This window comes from Macaca fascicularis, chromosome X (genome assembly GCF_037993035.2).
Source record: "Macaca fascicularis isolate 582-1 chromosome X, T2T-MFA8v1.1".
Classification (NCBI taxonomy): Eukaryota; Metazoa; Chordata; class Mammalia; order Primates; family Cercopithecidae; genus Macaca; species Macaca fascicularis.
The window spans coordinates 15,824,459-15,843,898 of NC_088395.1; the positions used below are offsets into that span (position 1 = coordinate 15,824,459).

The window sequence follows — 19,440 nt, forward strand, 5'->3', positions numbered from 1 at the left end:
CAAATGGTTTTTTCATATAAATTCATTCATTCATTCATTCATTTATTCGCATTATTCAGTCTCCCTGGATTTTACTTTCCCTACTTTTTATTAGAATAACAGTATAAATAGCACCTGGCAAATTGTCAGACACATAGTAGATACTCAATAAATGATATGACATTCCTTCTCCCTGTTCAGAGACGCAATCCATCAAACCTGAAGAAGTAGATGTTATTTAGAGTAGTTGAGTATTCTGGGACATTGTTCTCATCCATTTTAGACCCATGTGTATCAGCTTCAAGTTTAGCCTCCTATACATTCCTGTCCTTGGCCAAGGAACATAAGGAAAAGGCTTCCTGGGATGTACTGCTTTCTCTGTCTTACATGAACATGATTTGTGTACAGACTGCAAGCCTTGTTACTCTTGCTTGTTGTGGTGGACATAGCTGTAAGTAACCCCTAACCTTCCAGACATGACTTGTTCTGTTCCAAGCCCCTCTTTTATTTATCCTTGTTAAACATCCTCTTTTCTAATTGTTGTACGTGCCCTTTTATGCATTTGAGTTAATCAAATGACTGTTGTTCATGTTCCACTTCGATCAGAGAGGTTCAGAAATATGTAATGGTTACAAAACAGAAACATGATAAAATATCATGTCACAAATATAGTGAAATTAGTATGTGTGATTTGAAATCTTATTAATGCATTAAAGTACTTCATTTTGGCCCTGTCTATTTTTAAATGTCCAAACACATTAATAAAAGATCTGTGAATTTTTTAAAATGGCTTTTAAAAAAAAAATCAGGATCCTGAGGGCCTAAATCTTTAACTTGATTAAGGAATTCAGGTCCATAGCTCCTTGTCTGCAGTTCTGAAATTCCCCCAAAACTGACAAGCTGAAGTTTTGTTTGTAACTTACTTGGTGATAAAATCTGAGCTGAACTGAAGAGAGGTTATTTATAGTCTTTCTTTATCCTACTTGGTGTGAATATTTGTTTCATGGAAAAATATCAATGTTTGATTACTGTGTGCTGCCCCAGGCCTCATTGCAAATGTTGTTTAATATATAGTCTATGTTCTCTACAAACCTCCTAAAATCTGAAAAGTCTAGGTTTTGAAACATATTTACTCCCAACAGTTTCTTTAAGGTTAGGGATCATCCACCTATAGTTACCAAACTTCACCTCTTAGGTGTTGGTATTGTATATAAACATTTGTGTGGAATTAAGTTCCATCATCTTTGATTATATTAGTTTCAAAGAATATTCAAAATAGTTCCCACCTAACAAAGTATTTATGGATGAAATAATTTAATGCCTGGGATTTGTTCAAAATAATATGGGAGAGAGGAAGTTGTTGTCAGGAATTTTGAAGACTTTCAGATTTTACCCTACTTGCCAGGCTCACAAGTTACTCTGCCAGTTTTATGGATACTGGCAAAAGACACAAGGCTCTTGAGTTAGAGAAAAAGGACTTTATTATTCACAGAACAGAAAGCAGCATGAGTTTTATGTTCACATCAGATCTGTCTTGCTTTTCAAGTCTCATGGAGGCAATGCAAAGTGGCTTAGTTGGATATTGTGCAAGCAGTAGGTTTGTATCACAGCTGGGGAAACTTGAGCTTAGGGAACATGGATCTTTTATAATGGGAAGTTAGCAAACTGTCTTGACTTTGCTTTGGAGGGAGACATAGTGGTCAATAAACAAATATGCCCTCTACTCTGAAGACAGACACTATCTTTGTCATCCAAGACTCTTTGCTATACAAACATCCTTAAAAAGAGTTTATAACAAAGTCAGTGAACACCTGTGCTCACAAGATAGGAGGAAACACAAGAGACCCACGGAGACTTATCTCCCAACAATCATGATGGTAGGGAGGAATACATGAAAAACGATTAGCTGTGATTTGATAATTATTAAAACTGGGTGATGGGTACATTGAAGTACAGTCTACTTTTGTATATGTTTGATGTTTTCCATAGATAAGTTAAAAAAAAAAAGCAGCTTTATAAGTAAAGTGCTATGCGATACTCTACACATGTATTAGGCCATTCTTGCACTGATATAAATAAATACCTGAAACTGGATAATTTATAAGAAAATAGATGCAATTGGCTTACAGTTCTGCAGGCTGCACAAGCATGGCACTGGCACTGCTTGGCTTCTGGGGAAGCCTCAGGGAGCTTTGACTCATGGTGGAAGGTGAAATGAGAGCATGCATATCATGTGGCAAAAGCAGGAGCAAGAGAGAGACTGAGGAGGGAGATGCCACACACTTACAAATGACCAGATCTCATGAGAACTCAGAGTGAGAGATCATTTATCATGAAGGGGATGGCCCAAGCCATTCACGAGCAACCTGCCCCATGATCCAAACACCTCCCAGCAGGCCCCACCTTAAACTTGGGGATTACAATTCAACATAAGATTTGGTGGAGACACACATTCAAACTATATCATTCTGCCCCGGCCGCCAAAATCTCATGTCCTTTTCACAATGAAAAATACAAGTATGCCTTCCCAACACTCCCCCAAAGTTTTAACTCATTCCAGCACTGACTCAGAAGTTCAAAGTCCAAAGTCTCATTTGAGACAAATCAAGTCTCTTCCACCTATTAGCCTGTAAAAATCAAAACAAGTTGGTTACTCCCAAGATATAATGAGGGTACTAGCATTGGTAAACATTCCTATTCCAAAAGAGAGAAATCAGCCAAAAGAAAGGGTCACAACCATTTAGCCAGTCTCTACAAAGTTCCAAACTTTCCCTCATCTTCCTGTGTTCTACTGAGTCCTCCAAATTCTTCCAACCTCTGCCTGTTACCCATTTCCAAAGTCACTTCCACATCAAGTATCTATAGAAATGCTCCACTCCTCAGTAAAAATTTTCTTTTTTAGGCTGTTCTTGCGTTGCTATAAAGAAATATCTGAGACTGGGTAATTTATAAGAAAAGAGATTTCATTGGCTCACGATTCTGCAGGTTGTATAGGAAGCATAATGCCATCATCTGCGTCTGGGGAGGCCTCAGGAAGCTTACAATCATTGTAAAAGGCAAAAGGGGGAACAGGCACATCGCATGGAAAAAGCAGGAGCAAGAGAGAGCGGGAAGGTGCTACACACTTTTAAATAACCAGATCTCAAGAGAACTCATTCACTAGCATGAAGACAGCACCAAGCCATGAGGGATCCACCCGCGTGACCCAAACACCTCTCACCAGGCCCCACCTCCAGCACTGGGGATTACAATTCAACATGAAATTTGGATGGGGATAAATATCCAAGCTATATCACCATTTAAATCACAATAAAAAATGCCCAAGGAGATGGCGTTAATAACTCACCATCTCACATGTCTACCTCACTGAACAAATGTCTGAGATCTATTCAGCAAATGTTCTTGGAGGCTGGTTTGTTCGAGTATTGACAAATTCAGTGTGATTAATTCAAATCTCTATAGGTTCAATAAAACCAACTGTGAAAGTCAGGAACATTGGAGAATGGTAGAAAACGATGCTTCAGTTTCTAAGTTTTGGGGAGCACAAGGCACATTTTATATATACATAAATATATATACCACAATATACATGTAACACATACATTAATGTGATCATATGTATATAAGTAAGATGGAGGCAAAGGAGACTTCATTTATGTACACGGCCTTTTATTCACATGAACAGTAATCAGAGTGTCAAAAAAGGAAATCTTGAAAATAATGCTAATGTAAGTGTTTTCACCAAATATATGTCTTTAGAATATATATGCTTTAGTAAAACATAAATACATTCCTGTTCTAAAAACAGAGGTGTCTAGACTCAAAAGTGAATGTCTTATTCCCCACAGAGCAAGCACTACCCCCTCTCCAATTTCCCATCTGCCTCCAGAGAAGTAATTGCTGTTAACAGTTTGGTGTATACTCTTCCAGGCTAGTTTCTATAAATTTACATACATTAATATGTAAAAGTACAAATATAGTTTTTAAAGCATAAATGGGATTCTTCTGTGCATACTTTTATATACCCTACTTTTTTCATTTGAAAGTTTCTTGGAGATATTTCAATTTCAGTATATATGAAACTGTTCCCATTTTAAAATTTGTTGCATAAAATTTATAGAATGGATGTATCATATTTGAAATATCCAATCTAAGCTCATCTTGCACCGCTGCTAAGAATTTTTCATAGTTATTATGAACACGTATCACAACTGCCTTCTGTACCAAATAAGCTTCATGGACCAGTTCCTGCCCACCTGGGTCTATAATCTAAGATAATGTTGACACAAATATATATTGAGAACACATTCTCTTTATGTATCAAGAGTCTCGACACTATTTTTTTTTTTATTATGAGGCTTATCTTAAATTCTCTTGCTAAATTGTATAGGAAGGGAGCTTAAAGAGGAATAGGATATTTACATAGTCTCAGAGTATCTCCTCACCAGTCACTTATTAGTTATGAAAGGAAAATCTATATGGTGAAGGAACCAAACTTTAACCAAATGACCAAAATTAGCATCACCATTAAGGCCAAATGGGCATCACATGCCTCTGGCTATGAGACCTTGGGAAAGATACAACATCACTTACGTGGTATTCTTGCTAGATGTGCATTACTTGGATCAAATCATGAGAAAACATTAGATAAACCTATATGAAGGGACATTCTGTAAAATAAGTCACCTATACACTTTAAAATAATGAATGAAATATAAATACTGATGAAAGAGGCTTAGGAACTGTTTCAGATTAAAGGATACTAAATATACATGGCAACTAAATGTCATGTATGATTCTGGACTGGATCCTGTACCAGAAAAGAATTGCTATAAAGTACATTGTTGGAATAACCAATAAAATTGGAATATGGACTATAGATTAGCTAAAAATACTGTATCGATGCTAGATTTCCTAATTTCAATAACTGCACCGTGGTCATGCAAGATTATATGTTGGAAATATTTTAGGCTATGTTAGGAAATACAGAAAATACACACTGAGGGATTAAGGAGTAAGTGAATATGAATACGTCTGCACATGGTTCAGAAAAAAGTATGTGTCTGTCTCTGTGTGAATGTGTGTGTGTAGACAGAGAGAGGGACTATAACATGAATGTGGCAGATTATTTTAAATGAGTGACTATGGACATGGATAACAGGTACAAGTAAATTCTTTTTGCTATTTTTGCAACTTTTCTCTGAAATTTAAATTACTTCAAATTAAAACATTGAAGTACGTGTCTTGGTTTCACAACTGTAAAGAGACCTGCAGTGGATAAGTCATGCATCGAAGTGCATTCAAGAGATGGATGTGGAACGTAGTTCAACCTCTTGTCTTCTTGGGGTAAGTTCTGATTACAGGACTTTAAGGAATGGTTCTTTTTCAATAGGTTTTCCAGAGGTATTTTATATATCTCACAATTAACTGTCAAAACACTTCAGTTTCAGAAATGCAAACAGCTGAGTAGCTATTAATTTACAGATGCAGGAGAAAAACTTGTATTTTAAATGGTAAGTTATTGTTTTAATAAAACATTGTCTTGCATCAACCTGTTGTACTAATTCTCCTTTTCAGGGGCTTTTCACTAAGCTGTGCCTATGCAGATAAGGTTGCCCCCACTTTTAATTCTTTACTTTTTGTAATGCTGATGGAGTTTGTGAACAATGGCTCAAGTGAGCATGGCTTAAGTTTAGAGAAACATACAAACATAGAAATTATTTTAAAAGATCTATAATCTCTCCTGCTTATCTACCTGTGAATTGCTCCAAGGAACTGGCAATAGCAATTATTTTAACAGCTTTATTGAGATATAATTCACATACATACATTTTACCTATTTAAAGTGTACAATTCAATAGTTTTTAACATATTCCCAGAGATGCAACTACCCCCACAATCTAAATCTAGAACATTTTCATTTCCCCCTAAAGAAATCCTGTATCCATTAACAGTCATTCTTCATTTGCTGCTCCCCCTTGCCCTAGGCAACCACTAACCTACTTTCTGTGTCTCTGGATTAGCCTATTCTGGACATGGCATATAAACTGAATTATATACTGTGCGGTCCTTTGTGTCTGGCTTCTTTCATTTAGCATGATGTTGTCAAGGCTAATTCATGTAGTGTGTATCAGGACTTCATTTCTTTTTATTGTCAAATAGTTCATCATGTGGATATATGAATTATGTAATTCATAATTATGAATAATGTTGCTATGAACACTGTGTGGATGTGTTTTACTTTTCCTTGTATATATATCTAGGAGTGGAATTGCCAGATCATGTGATAACTCTGTGTTTAACATCTTGAGGAACTGCCAGACTGTTTTCCACCATGGCTGCATCATTTTACATTCCCACTAGCAATGTTTAACAAGGCTTTCAATTTCTCCACTTGTTATTGTCTGTCTTTTTTATTATAACCGTCCTACCAAGTGTAAAGTGGAATCTCATTGTGATTTGGGTTTGCATTTCCCTAATGACTAATGACGTTGAGCATCTTTTCATATGCTTATCAGCCATTTTTATATCTTCTTTAGAGAAACATCTATTTAGGTCCTTTGCCAATTTTTAATTGGATTATTTATCTTTTTATAAGTGAGTTGTAAGACTATATATTATAGATACAAGTTCATTATTGGATATATAATTTGCAATAGAAATTTACACAGGTTGGCCATCATTCGGCTGCTTTTCTTCACTTAAAAATTTCTTGGATATATTTCAATTTCAGTACGTATGGTCCAGTCTCAATTTTAAAAGGACTGTTTCAAAAAGTACAGATACTCCCCTACTTATGATGGGGTTGCAAGTTGCATCCTGTAAAACCTATTATAAGCTGAATATTTTGAAAATGCATTTAATTCACCTAACCTACTGAACATAATAGCCTACTTTAGCCTAACTTAAATGTACTCAAAATGCTTACATTAGCCTACAGTTGGGTAACGTCATCTGGCAACAAAGTACACTGTAGAGTATCAGTTGTTTACCCTGTTGATCATGATCACCTGGTTGAGTGGGAGCTACAGCTTGCTGGCACTGCCCAGCATCTTGAAAGAGTATCATTACCCCAGGAAAAAATCAAAGTTCAAAATTTGAAGTATAATTTCTACTGAATGTGTATCATACCATTGTAAAATTGAAAAATTGTGAGTCAAACCATTGTTAAGTTAGCAATCATCTGTATTTTATAGAATGTGTGTGCCATGTTTGAAATATCCCCTAGTAATTGCCCCTTGAATGAGGGTTTCTGTTTGTATATTCTTATAAGACATCTTCTGAACCATACTCCCATCTCTTCCACATTTTGAGGGTATTAGTTGAATCCACTCTACTAGATTCACGCTCTCTAAGATTGAGGAGCATGTGCTCTGCATCTCTTTGAATGTGTGTGGTGTTTTCTCACCAGAGCATTTAGCATATACCACTCTGTTGTTTGCTAAATTTAGAGTAGATGACTCTCACTGGCTCTTGTCAACTCTTATGATATGGTTTGGCTGTGTCCCCACCCAAATCTCATCATGAATTCCCACATGTTGTGGGAGGGACCTGGTGGCAGGTAATCGAATCATGGGGGCAAGTCTTTCCCGTGCTGTTCTCATGATAGTGAATAAGTCTCTGATGGTTTTAAAAACGGGAGTCTCCCTGCACAAGCTCTCTTCTCTTGTCTCTAGCCATGTGAGACGTGCCTTTCATTTTCTGCCATAATTGTGAGGCCTCCCCAGCCATGTGGAGCTGTAAGTCCATTAAATCTATTTCTTCTGTAAATTGCCCAGTCTCGGGTATGTCTTTATCAGCAGCATGAAAATGGACTAACACATCTTAAAGTCAAATACTTTTCCTCTTTGGGTTTTGTTTTACAATTATGAAATATATCATCTTAGAGTTGGAACGGACCCCATGGGTTCTCTAGTCCAGTGGAACGCAAAGTGTGGTCCACAGACTGGTGCCAGATTATAACCTCTTATTGGCCATGATGATTGAGCAGAGACTTGGAGAGTTAAGTGTTTAGAAACTTTTATTGTATTTGATATTGCCATTATAGCCAAACACATGATTTCATATCATACAAAAATATCAGACCATAATAGATTAGAAATTCTAAGAAGTCCTTCACCAAAGACAGTTCAGAAATAGTACAATGTGTCACCACAGCAAAATCCTTTCTGCAGCCAACCAAGTAGAATTTACTTAATCAGTTTAGCTTAGTAATTCAAGCAAGACTTATTCAGCTCCTACAACATGTACTGTACTGTACTGTTTAAGCTTGCAGGCCCATATCTTGGTTTTCACTTCCTAAATATGTGGATGTGGAGAGGGTTCTTAAACTCTCTGGGCCACAGTTTCCCACTCTATAAAATGGGTATATAAGACTTAGTCTCATAGAGTTGCTTTAAGGAATAAATGAATAAACCTATATAAAGTACTAGAACAGTCCCTGGTACAAGATAATAATTCAATAAATGATATAGAAGTTGATAATGATGCTAATGACGGAGATAGGGATGCTGGGTATTGTGGGTACAATTACGTAGAGGCACAGCCTTTGCTATCCAGTAGCTAATGGGGAAGTATAGACAAAGAGACAATTTCAGTGCAGTAAGTTCTGAGACAGGGTGAGTACACAGGGTATTCAGTTTTGTCCTAGAGGGCATATTAGTTAGTGTAAAGTTGCTGTAACAGAGACCTCAAATACAGTGATATAAAGACTGTAGAAATGTATTTCTCTTTCACCTAATATTTCTGAAGTGAATAGTTATGTTAGTAATGTAGGCTGACTCCTGTAACAAACAATTCCCAAATCTGAGAGACTGAAGACAATAAAATGCTTATTTCTTTATCACATCATGGTCTCATCAGGTGATTAAATAAGTGTCCTTCCTATTGGTCATTTAGGAACCCAGGTTCTCTTTGGGTGACATGTGTCTATAAAGTGGGGGAGAATGAATGGATTTTGAGGGATGACTAATTGCTGCCACAGGGATCCATTAATGGTATAATATAGCAGGAGGCCAGAACATGGGGAAATGGGGATGTGGGGATGACAAGAGATAAGGCTGTAGAGGCGTGGAGAGAACAGATCATAAAAGACCTTGAATGCCAAGTTAAGGAGGCTGGACATACATAAATGATAGAGGAATGAGGATAGGAATACAGTCTTTTTTTTTTTTCTTTAAGTTTTGAAAAGACACTCTGGCTGTAACATAGAGAGAATTTTGGAGAGACGCAAGAGGGTACCAGTTAGAATCAAATCTATTACATTAATCGAGGCAGAAGATGATGGCTTGAATCAAGGTGGTATCTAATAGAGAAAATTAGATGGCTCTGAAGGGAATATCTTCAGGACTTGCAGACTAATGGACTAACAAGAACTGGTAAGAATAAGGGTGGGGACCATAATTACATCCTCCCAACAATTCTCTGACATGGGGAAACTAAGTAGGAGGGTATAGGAAGTGGGCCAAAGTGGGGGATTATAAATCAGGGTTTGGCTTCATTGAGTTTCAGGTTACTTGGGAGTTTTCCAGTGAAGCTGTCCAGTTGGTCTTTGGTGAAAGAGACGTGAATTTCAGAAGACAAAGATCTATACTAGAAGTATGGTCCCACAGTGTACAAATGGCAGTTAGAGCAATGGGAGTCACTAAAAGGATACCATGTAGAAAAGATACCATGTAGAATGAGAATAGAGTAGACCCAAGACAGAGGCTGGTGGAGCATTAGTGTACATCATATAAAAGAGGGATCACAAAGGAGGCTTAAAGAGTAGCCAGAGGACTCAGAGAGGGTTCAAGAGAATGTGATATCAGAGAAACCAAGGAGACACGATTTCAAAAAGGACAGTCTAGTCAACAGTGTCATGTAAGAGAAACTGCAAAGAGCATCACTGAACTTATCCACAGTGACTTTACAAAGACCAGTTTGTGTGACTTGGTGGGAGCAGAAGCCAGACTGGGTGGACTGATAGGAGGGTGAAGGCTATGGAGGCATATAACAAGTGCACACCACTCTTTCAAGAAGTCAGTCTCCAAAGAGGATGAGAGAAAGAGCCAGTAGCTTGGTGGAATATGAGGTTGAGGAATTTTGTTTTATGTACATAATGGGAGAAAATTATGCATGACTGCCAACTAGAAAATGAGGTTGGGTGAAGATAAAGGTGAGAAAGGGCATAATAAATGGAGGTGGGAAAGGAGTCAAGAGCATCATGGATGGGATTAGTCTTGAATATGAGTTCCCTTCCCCATGAGTCATTTCCTATGTGGATGACTAAACAATAGAACTATATTTCTTATACTGAGGGGAAATACGTTTCCTTGTAACTCTCATCTATTAGTCTTATTTCTGCTTCCTCAGCTCTTACATGGCTGCAATCCTGTTTCCTCTTCAGTTTCTTCTGTAAACATCCATAGTTCCTTCAAACATTTTTCATATGATTTGATCTCAAGCTTTCATTTGAGCAATGTTCAGCTTAAAATGTCAAGCCCAGAACTGTCAAAAAATTTTCCAGATGTGGTTTGGCATATGCAGTACCAAGCCCACTTTTATGCTTTCTTTCTTAATCTGAATATTAATGTATTTAGTATTACACAATAATTGCAATTATGAGCAATTATTTTTTTCCTAAAAATGTCACACTATACAAACATTTCTTATGTGCTTATAAATAATTAAGACCCCCAAGTCTTTTTTCCAGAAACTGCTTTTTAACCAGGTCTTCCATGTTAAAAGCTTAGCATGGGCCTCAAGTTTCTCTTTGCTAGTTTTGACTTATTCCAAGCTGTCGCCTTATTGGATAGGAAATGGACTCTGACATCCAGTATATTTTACTCTCTCCCAGTCAGTGCTATCAACTTCAACATTCACAATGCTGTTGTGGGAGGCAGAATTCTAAGATGACGCCCATGATTTTCATCCCCTGGTATCCACACTGTGGTGTAGTTCTTTCCCCTTGAGTGGGGGTAGAATCTGGGATTTGCTTCTAGACAATAAAGTATGGCAAACATGAAGGGATTTTGCAGATGTAATGAAGGTCCCTTAGCAGTTGTCTTTGAGCTAATCAAAAGGGAGATTATCCTGGGTGGGTTTGACCTACCCAGAGGAGCCCTTTAAAAAAGGGTCCAGACCTTCTGGAAGAAGAGACCTGAAGCAGGATGTCTCTTCTGATGATTTTGAAGAGGCAAACAACCGTACTGTAAACAACCTATGGAATGGGTGGTCTCTAGGTTGACAGCCTCAGTTCTCCAACCGCAAGGAACTTAAACTCTGCCAACAACCTGAATGAGCTTGGAAGAAGTCCTTGAGTCCTATGATGAGACCACTGCTCCTGCCTTGATTGCAGAGGACCCCTCTAAAGCCCCAGAAAATGGTGAGTTAATAAATGTACATTGTTCTAAGCCACTAAGTTTGTTTTTCATTTGTTATGCATGATAGGAAATGAATGTACTTGTCTTCAGCATTACCGGCCATGTCTTGGGTAAGACAGTTGGACTGCACAGGGAGAGAGCACCATCTGTTTGAGACTCCCTCCTCCACTTTTCACCTGTGGCTTCCATAGCATCCCTGATGCTATCTGCCCATCCAGGCTAATGAACTTGTCTTGGTGAGAGGTAGAAAACATCACCACAGTGCACTGAGCCAGAAAAAAATAGAGGACATACTGAAAACCAGTTATGCTCGTATTGTATACTACTGTGGTACTTATTAACCGTCCCGCTGATTCATTCTGTGACAAAGCATCTGAATCATGCATTAGCAGACCGTCTCTGTCATTGTGAGAGAGCCATTTGCCTCAAAATAGAGAATGTCTGTTAATATTCTGGGCACACTTGAGACTCTTGACTGAAAGGCCAATCCTGCCCTCTCATTAGTACTTTGTGGGTGTCAAGACTTTCATTAAAATTCCACTTCCTTTAATGTGGTCACCTTGGCATGCTTTTTGAATGAGTTTAGTGGCTTAGGGAGGATTGGTTTTTCCAAATACTAGGCAAGAATGCAGAAAGTAATTGGATTTGGTATACTTTGTAGCATTTCATCGGATTGCGTTGAGAAGAGCTCTTAAAGAAAGACTTTATTTAAATCAGAACAAAGAGGGAGATTCAGCTGGAGGCACTGATGAGCTTCTATGGGATTCTATGACTGATGCTGCATGTCTGCACCAGGCTTCCATGTAGATGGATATTATGACATTAGTGTGTATAAACTCCACAGTGCTGAGGGAGGAGGGGAAGATGGTCACCCCACTCCATTTAAGAACGTTTGTAGAAATGTAGTGAGAATCCAGGAGGCTGAATGGATTTTGTTTCTTCATGAACAAGTGAGCAGAAAACTTCAGTTTTTGGGTGATTCTGTATCTCAGAGATGCTTTTAGGCAATAGCTCTGGACCCAGCATAAGCAGGCTGTCTCAACCTTAGCACTACTGACATTTAGGGCCAAATAAATCCCTTTGCTTTTTTTTTTTTTTCTTTTCATTTGTTTGTTTTTGAGTTAGGGTTTCATAGGGTCTCACTCTGTCACCCACACTAGAGTGCAGTGGTATGATCGCAGCTCACTGAAACCTCGAACTCCTGGGTTCAAGCGATCTTCCCACCTCAGCCTCCCCAGTAGCTGGGACTACAGGTATGTGCCACCATGCCCAGCTAAGTTTTTCTATTTTTGTAGAGACGGGGTCTCACGATATTGGCCAGGCTGGTGTCGAACACCTGGACTCAAGTGATCCTCCCACGTTGGCCTCCCAAAATGTTGGGATTACTGGTGTGAGCCACCACACCTGGCCCATGTAGTATAAATTTCAAGAAGTGAGTTAGTTACCAGATCAAAAGAGCAGTATAATCTTAACACTCTTGATTTATATTGTCCAAATACTCCTCAAAAAAGTTGTATCAATATTCACTCCCGACAGTGTATGAGAATCATTTGCTGCTTAGTATTCACATAGTTAACATTCACTGACACTGCATATTTTTTAAAGTATCAGGAATATATCTTTAAAATTATCACTAATTATAAACTTTTCAATTTTGTATTTCTTATTTGAATATGAGTTTGCCTAATGACCAGGGAATTCACACTTACTACTACCAAAAATAAAAAATAGTCACATTGAAAACCCAGAGAAAAGTGAGCAAATATGGTTTTCCTGTCTGAGTTTTTGCTAATGCTTTCCTAAAATCTACCGTCCTGCTGGGACCATCCCTACAATTTCCAATCTAATTCCAACCTTCTTATAGGAGAGATGTGATCAAGAGCATGTTTGTTCAAGAGTTTCTACTGCACACACAAAAAAACAGAGGATTGAATTGTCATTGAGCCAATTTGTTTTTGCCAATAATTGGGAAGAGCCTCAGATATCAACAAATCAAATACTTAGAGAGAAGGCTGTTGAAAAACTGGAAAGAAAGACCTAAAATGTCATGAATTTGTCCATGGACGTTCAGTTAATTATTCACTGTAAGAGGTAATTTTCGATTCATCAAACCACTATCTATATTTATTGTTCTCAAGGAGGGTGAAGCATCAGCTTCTAATTAAGGAAGCTAGCCTGGCTAATCTAACAAAATGGAGGTAAGAGGTTGAAGCCATTTACAGAACTTAGTTTCCTGCTGTTCATTCTGAGTTGCCCAAGCTTCCTGATAGTAATGAAATTATCTTCAGGTGGAAGACCAAGGCTTGGGAGAGAAATTGAGCACGGAAAATCAATACTAAATTTCAGTGGTTCCTGACCAGAACATTAAGCTCCTTTTTATGACTCAGAAAGAAACAGATCCAAGTGACTCAGTCCCTTCTCCCTGGTTGGTGGGTGACATCGCAAACAATATTAGATTTTGGTTTCTTTAAAAACTATACAATTCACTCAAGTCTGAGAGGTTACTTTTTTCCAATGGTATAAATACAAGATTTTCATCTTTAATTGGGTTGGCATTTTAATTAGGTATTAACTTTGTTCATGAAAACGAAGATGAAAGCAATTATTTAGGCTGCAGCCTTTTGAGAGGATAACACTTGTCAATAACATCAGAGAGTGCTGGCAGTGAGGAAGGTCAGAAATGACCTCCTCTGATCTTTTCTCACAGGATGTGCTATGAATTTGATGTTGTTAAGTATGTTAGAAAAAGAAAAATGAATGTAGTCCAGTTTGGAAAAGGTTTTCTTTCAAATCTTGTAAGTAGATGATCTAAATATTTTTTCTTCTTCAAAATTGCTGAAGATCCGTTTTACAATTTATATGTATCCATACGTTAATTGCATTGATATGTATGTATATATTTATTTGTATTCACATTACTCTAGAGCACTGGTTGCCAAACTATGGCCTGAGGGCCGAATGCAGCCTACCACCTGTTTTATTTTCTTTTGAGACTGAGTCTTGCTCTATTGCCCAGGCTGGAGTGCAGTGGCGCGATCTCGGCTCACTGCAACCTCCACCTCCAAGGTTCAAGCGATTCTCGTGCCTTAGCTTCCCGAGTAGCAGGGATTACAGGCGTGTACTACCATGACAGCTAATTTTTGTATTTTTAGCAGAGACGGGGTTTCACCATGTTGGCCAGGGTGGTCTCGAACTCCAGACCTCAGGTGATCCACCCACCTCGGCCTCCCAAAGTGCTGGGATTACAGGCGTGAGCCACCACAACCCGGCCCTGTTTTCGAAAATAAAGTTTTATTGGAACAAGGCCATGCCCATTTGTTTATGTATTGTCTGCCTGATTTTATGCTACAATGACAGAGTTGAATAATTTTGACAGAGACTATATGGCCTTTTGTAGAAAAAGGTTTACATATCCCTGTTCTAGAGCCAGATCTTTGTACTTGGCACATATTTGAATCAGAAGAGAATAAGTATTCATATAAAAATCTCTATTTATGAATATGGAAGGCCCTTGTTGACATGGAGGAAAGAATGCGTAGAAGCATGAGAAGCTCAGAATGTTATTAGAGGCCTCTAATAAAGAGTTGAAGAGAAAACTGATACTAAATCGTCAACTGACAATTAATGAAAACTTTACCAAAAAGCCTATGAACATGCATATGCAGCTGGCCTTCTGTATCTGTGGGCTCTCCATCCATAGATTCAAGCAAAATATTAAAAAAAATAAAAATAAAAATAATAATACAATAACAAATAATACAAATAAAAATCCAACATAGTATTGTTATAGCTAGACAGGCATGAGCAGGGGCAGGAGAGGGCTCTCGCCCCCACCCACTAGAAATGTAGGCTGATGGTTTGGCAATTATTGCTTTGCCTCTCTAAAAATGACAATTTGGCAGCCAGGAAAAGACAAGCTCCTGATAGTCCACGCCTGTTAACATTAAGTGTTCATTGAATGCAAGCCCCAGGGAGAAGCATCTTCTTGGCCATGCGTGTTAAGAGACAAAATGACAAAGTATGACGTTCCAGGGACACATGCCACCGGAGAAAGGAAGAAAGCCTCAGATGGGCAGGCGTATAACTCCCTAAACACACTGCGCATGCTCAGTTCCCAAGGGTAAGGAGGGCACCGTGCACGCTGAAAGCCCACCCTAAGGGAAGAATCATGGGAAAGAGGCGAGCCCATAACGTCCCAGGGTCAAGGTTAAAGGGGTCTCTTTTCTCTCCTTGACCTTAAGGAACCTACTTGGCTCTCTTCCAAGTGAATTTTCCTTGCTTTCCTGTTCTAAAGCTTTTTAAATAAACTTCCATTTCTGCTCTGCGACTTGCCTCAGTCTTTCTCTGCTTTACGCCCCTCAGTCGAACTCTTTCTTCTGAGGAGATAAGGGCTGAAGTTGCTGTGGACTCATACAGATTCACTGCCAGTTACTCAGGGTTGCTCGGATCTCTGCTACCAGAGCAATTTACAGAGCCTTTACATTGTATTAGGTATTATAAATAATCTAGAGATTACTTATAAACTCTTTAGTATAGAGATTAAATTATAAAGAGATTACTTAAAATCTCTGTAATTTAAAGTATATGGGAGTATGTGCATAGGTTATATGCAAATACTTATGCCATTTTATATAAGGGACTTGAGTGTCCTTGGATTTTGGTATCCATGGGGGTCCTGAAACCAATCTCCTATGGATATCAAGGGGCAACTATACTGAACTGTCCCATAGAACTTATGTTTATGGCCTTTTAAAATAAACATAGGAGTTGACCCTCCTGTTCTTAAAGCTTGAAACTTATAGTTGTCTTATATGAATTCCTTCCTCAGGAAACCGACCCTCAGGCCTTCCAGATAGTAAGTATCAAGAAACTGAAACTCACCAGATCTCTGCATTCAGACAATGAGACACCAGACCCTTCATTTGTCATAATTACTTCCTTACCCCTCCTTAATTCCTGTTTTCCCCTTATGTAGCTGCATTCCTTCTCCACCATATAAACCCCCAATTATAGTCAGCTGGGGAGATGGATTTGAGACTGATCTCCCACCTCCTTGGTGGCAGCACCTGAATACAGCCTTTCTTCCCTGGCAATACTCATTGTCTCAGTGACTGGCTTTCTGTGCAGCAAGCAACGGCACCTAGACCAAACCTCTGGCATTTCAGTAACAGTATTAGGGATTCAATGTAATTCAATTAAAGACATTAAACAAATAATATTATGTGGCAGGCATTGTGCCAAGCCATGAAGGTTACAAGATGAATGACTCACGGACCTACCACGTGAAGAACTAAGAAATATTTTTGGAGGATTTCATTCTCCAGAGCTGTAATTGGCTAGAGCACTGATCAGCTACACCATTGAACTGGTACATTGTGCAAAGGCAGAAAAACTGATCAAAATTGAATACCTCATCCTTCCCCTCAAACCCACTTTTCTGAATGTATTCTCAGTTTTGAGAGCGACATCACCACTAGCTGGCCAACTGGGTTGTCAACTTCTTTGCTTTCTCTTTCCTGTGCTGAAATTTGCTTCTCACTTTGCCTCACCTGGCTCCTTGAGGTACTACTTCAGGATGTCTCAGAAGATCCCATGACCCATCTCTTCTTGTTTCCACACCAGCACTAGTCTGAGTTATGTAGCTGCCATGTATGTTCCCATAGATCCTGGTGCATACTTCTCATAACAGGGTCCCTGCTACTATGTTACTACTATGTTAAACTATTCACTGTGTTAACATAAACTATTAATTGTGTTAATAGTTTCTTTACATGATAGTGAGACAGCCAGGTGCAACGGGGTCTCCAGAGAAACGCCAACCAGCCTGTGCACTGGGAAGAACGCGCACTCAGGTGGAGCCACAGAAGCTTGCGTGTTTGCAGGGGAAGGAGCCTGGCCCCTCCTCTTTCTGGGTGGAAACTGGGATTCAATCTGCGAGGCAAGAAGCACACTAGCAGGACTCCGGCTTTGTGGAGGGTCTCTGTTTCCCTTTTTTCCAGTTTGTGTCCAATAAATTCCATTTTCTCTCACCCTTCAAAGTGTCTGCGAGCCTAATCTCTCATGGCCGTGTGACAAGAACCCGGCTCTTAGCTGAACTAAGGAAAAAGTCTTACAACAAGAGGCCATTTTCACATCATGTAAAACTAGAAAGTGGTAATGTTTATACGGAATGTGGTAAATGGACATGGCCAAAGGTAGTGAACTCAGGTTTTCAGCTGCCTCACGGTCAGTGCATGTGTGAGTATATACATATTTGCTTATTAATTAATTCCACCGATATTTATTAAGCATTCTCTTTCTACTGGACACTGTTATATGTGCTGGGGATATAGCATTGAAAAAGGCAGGCAAAGTTTGTGTCCTCACAGAATTTGCATTCCAGGAGTTTAAGGTTGCAGTGTGCTATGATGTCACCACTGCACTCCAGCCTGGGCAACAGAACGAGACCCTGTTTCTAAAGAGAAAAAAAAAAGAGAGAGAAATAAATGGAGACCAATGATCTACTTTAAACTCTACTCGGAGCAATTAAACTTTTATTCATGTTAGAAAATATCGTAAAGAGGTAAACTCTTCTAAGGTGTCACATAATTAATAAATTTACAATATAGAATACAGTAATATTAGAAATTCCATGAGAAGGGACGGGCGCGGTGGCTCAAGCCTGTAATCCCAGCACTTTGGGAGGCCGAGACAGGCGGATCACGAGGTCAGGATATTGAGACCATCCTGGCTAAAACAGTGAAACCCCATCTCTACTAAAAAATACAAAAAACTAGCCGGGCGAGGTGGCGACCGCCTGTAGTCCCAGCTACTTGGGAGGCTGAGGCAGGAGAATGGCGTAAACCTGGGAGGCGGAGCTTGCAGTGAGCTGAGATCCGGCCACTGCACTCCAGCCTGGGCGACAGAGCGAGACTCCGTCTCAAAAAAAAAAAAAAAAGAAATTCCATGAGAAGAGAAATAATCAATTATATAAGGTGAGGTAATAAATATTATTTTAAAAAGCAAGATGACACGGGTATTGAATGTGTAACTGGTGTTTGGTAAGGTGATCAGGGACAGCATCTCTGAAGACATAATGCTTGGCACTTGCAGAGACCAGGATGAACAGAGGAGTGAGTGTGGGGTGGTTAGAACAGAATAAGAGAATGTCAAAGAGAAGGGAAGGGACAATTTATATAAAACTATTCAGCTCTGGGAAGGAGTGTATGGATTTTATTCTGAATATGATGGGGACAGACACTGGAGGATTATGAGCAGAAATGTGAGATGGTTTGATTTGGTTTTACAAAGTTTTCTAAGTTCGCTTTGCAGGAAATAGACCACGGTTATAGGAAAAGAAAGCAGAAAACCAATGAGGCGACTCTGGCAGTCAGGAGAGAGTTGGTGGACTTGGATGATTATGTTGACAATAGAGGCAGTGAGAAGAGGTCAGACATGAGATCTGTCTGAAAGTAGAGCTGCTAGGACTCGCTGAATAATTGACTGTGGGAATGAGGAAAATAGAGGGGCCAATCACACATGACTGCAAGGGTTCATGTCAAGTTATTCAGACTGGGTGTATGAACTAGCTATTTACACACACATACACATGCACACACAAATTTATCACACATGTCATTGACCCAATGGACTTAAATGAAAAACATTTATTAAAGAATTTAAATAATATTAAACATAAATTCTTCAATAAATGTAAAAATTTCTTTGTGCCACCTGGTCGTTATTTTATGAAATAAAAGTGTCTAAAGAAAATGTCGGCCCTTAGATTTTTTTTTTTTTTTAATTTTACTTCCTATCAGAAATACCTAATGTAGATGATGGGTTGATGGGTGCAGCAAACCACCACGGCATGTGTATACCTATGTAACAAACCTGCACGTTCTGCACATGTACCCCAGAGCTTAAAGTATAATACAAAAATAAAAATAATAATAAACATTTACGTCCGATCATGGGTGAAGAAGTGAAGACCCAGAGAAGGGCTCAGAGGTTTATACTAGGTCACAATCAATATATGCCAAAACAGGTGGTAGAATCCCCTGCTTGTGTTTTCTTTACAAGTTCGGGTATAAATCACCTTGCCTTTTATGAAAGGCAT

The 19,440-nt window shown here is 38.9% G+C and overlaps 1 protein-coding gene and 1 long non-coding RNA gene across 10 annotated transcripts in view; one reads left to right on the forward strand and one right to left on the reverse strand.

Annotated features, from left to right (window-relative positions):
• LOC123571157 (gastrin-releasing peptide receptor) overlaps window positions 1–19,440 on the forward strand; it is a 296,422-nt gene that overhangs the window by 148,236 nt on the left and 128,746 nt on the right. The window contains exons 3-4 of one of the 6 annotated variants that reach the window (XR_010584291.2): window positions 16,171–16,197; window positions 17,105–17,380. The exons of 4 other annotated variants lie outside the window; for them this stretch is intronic. The gene's annotated coding sequence lies outside the window, so the exon portion shown is untranslated. Of the gene's footprint in view, window positions 1–16,170; window positions 17,381–19,440 lie in introns of those variants that run through there. One more of the 6 variants, XR_012429820.1, reaches the window with a different exon arrangement.
• LOC123571156 (uncharacterized) overlaps window positions 1–19,440 on the reverse strand; it is a 37,773-nt gene that overhangs the window by 1,114 nt on the left and 17,219 nt on the right. The gene's annotated exons all lie outside the window — the stretch shown is intronic.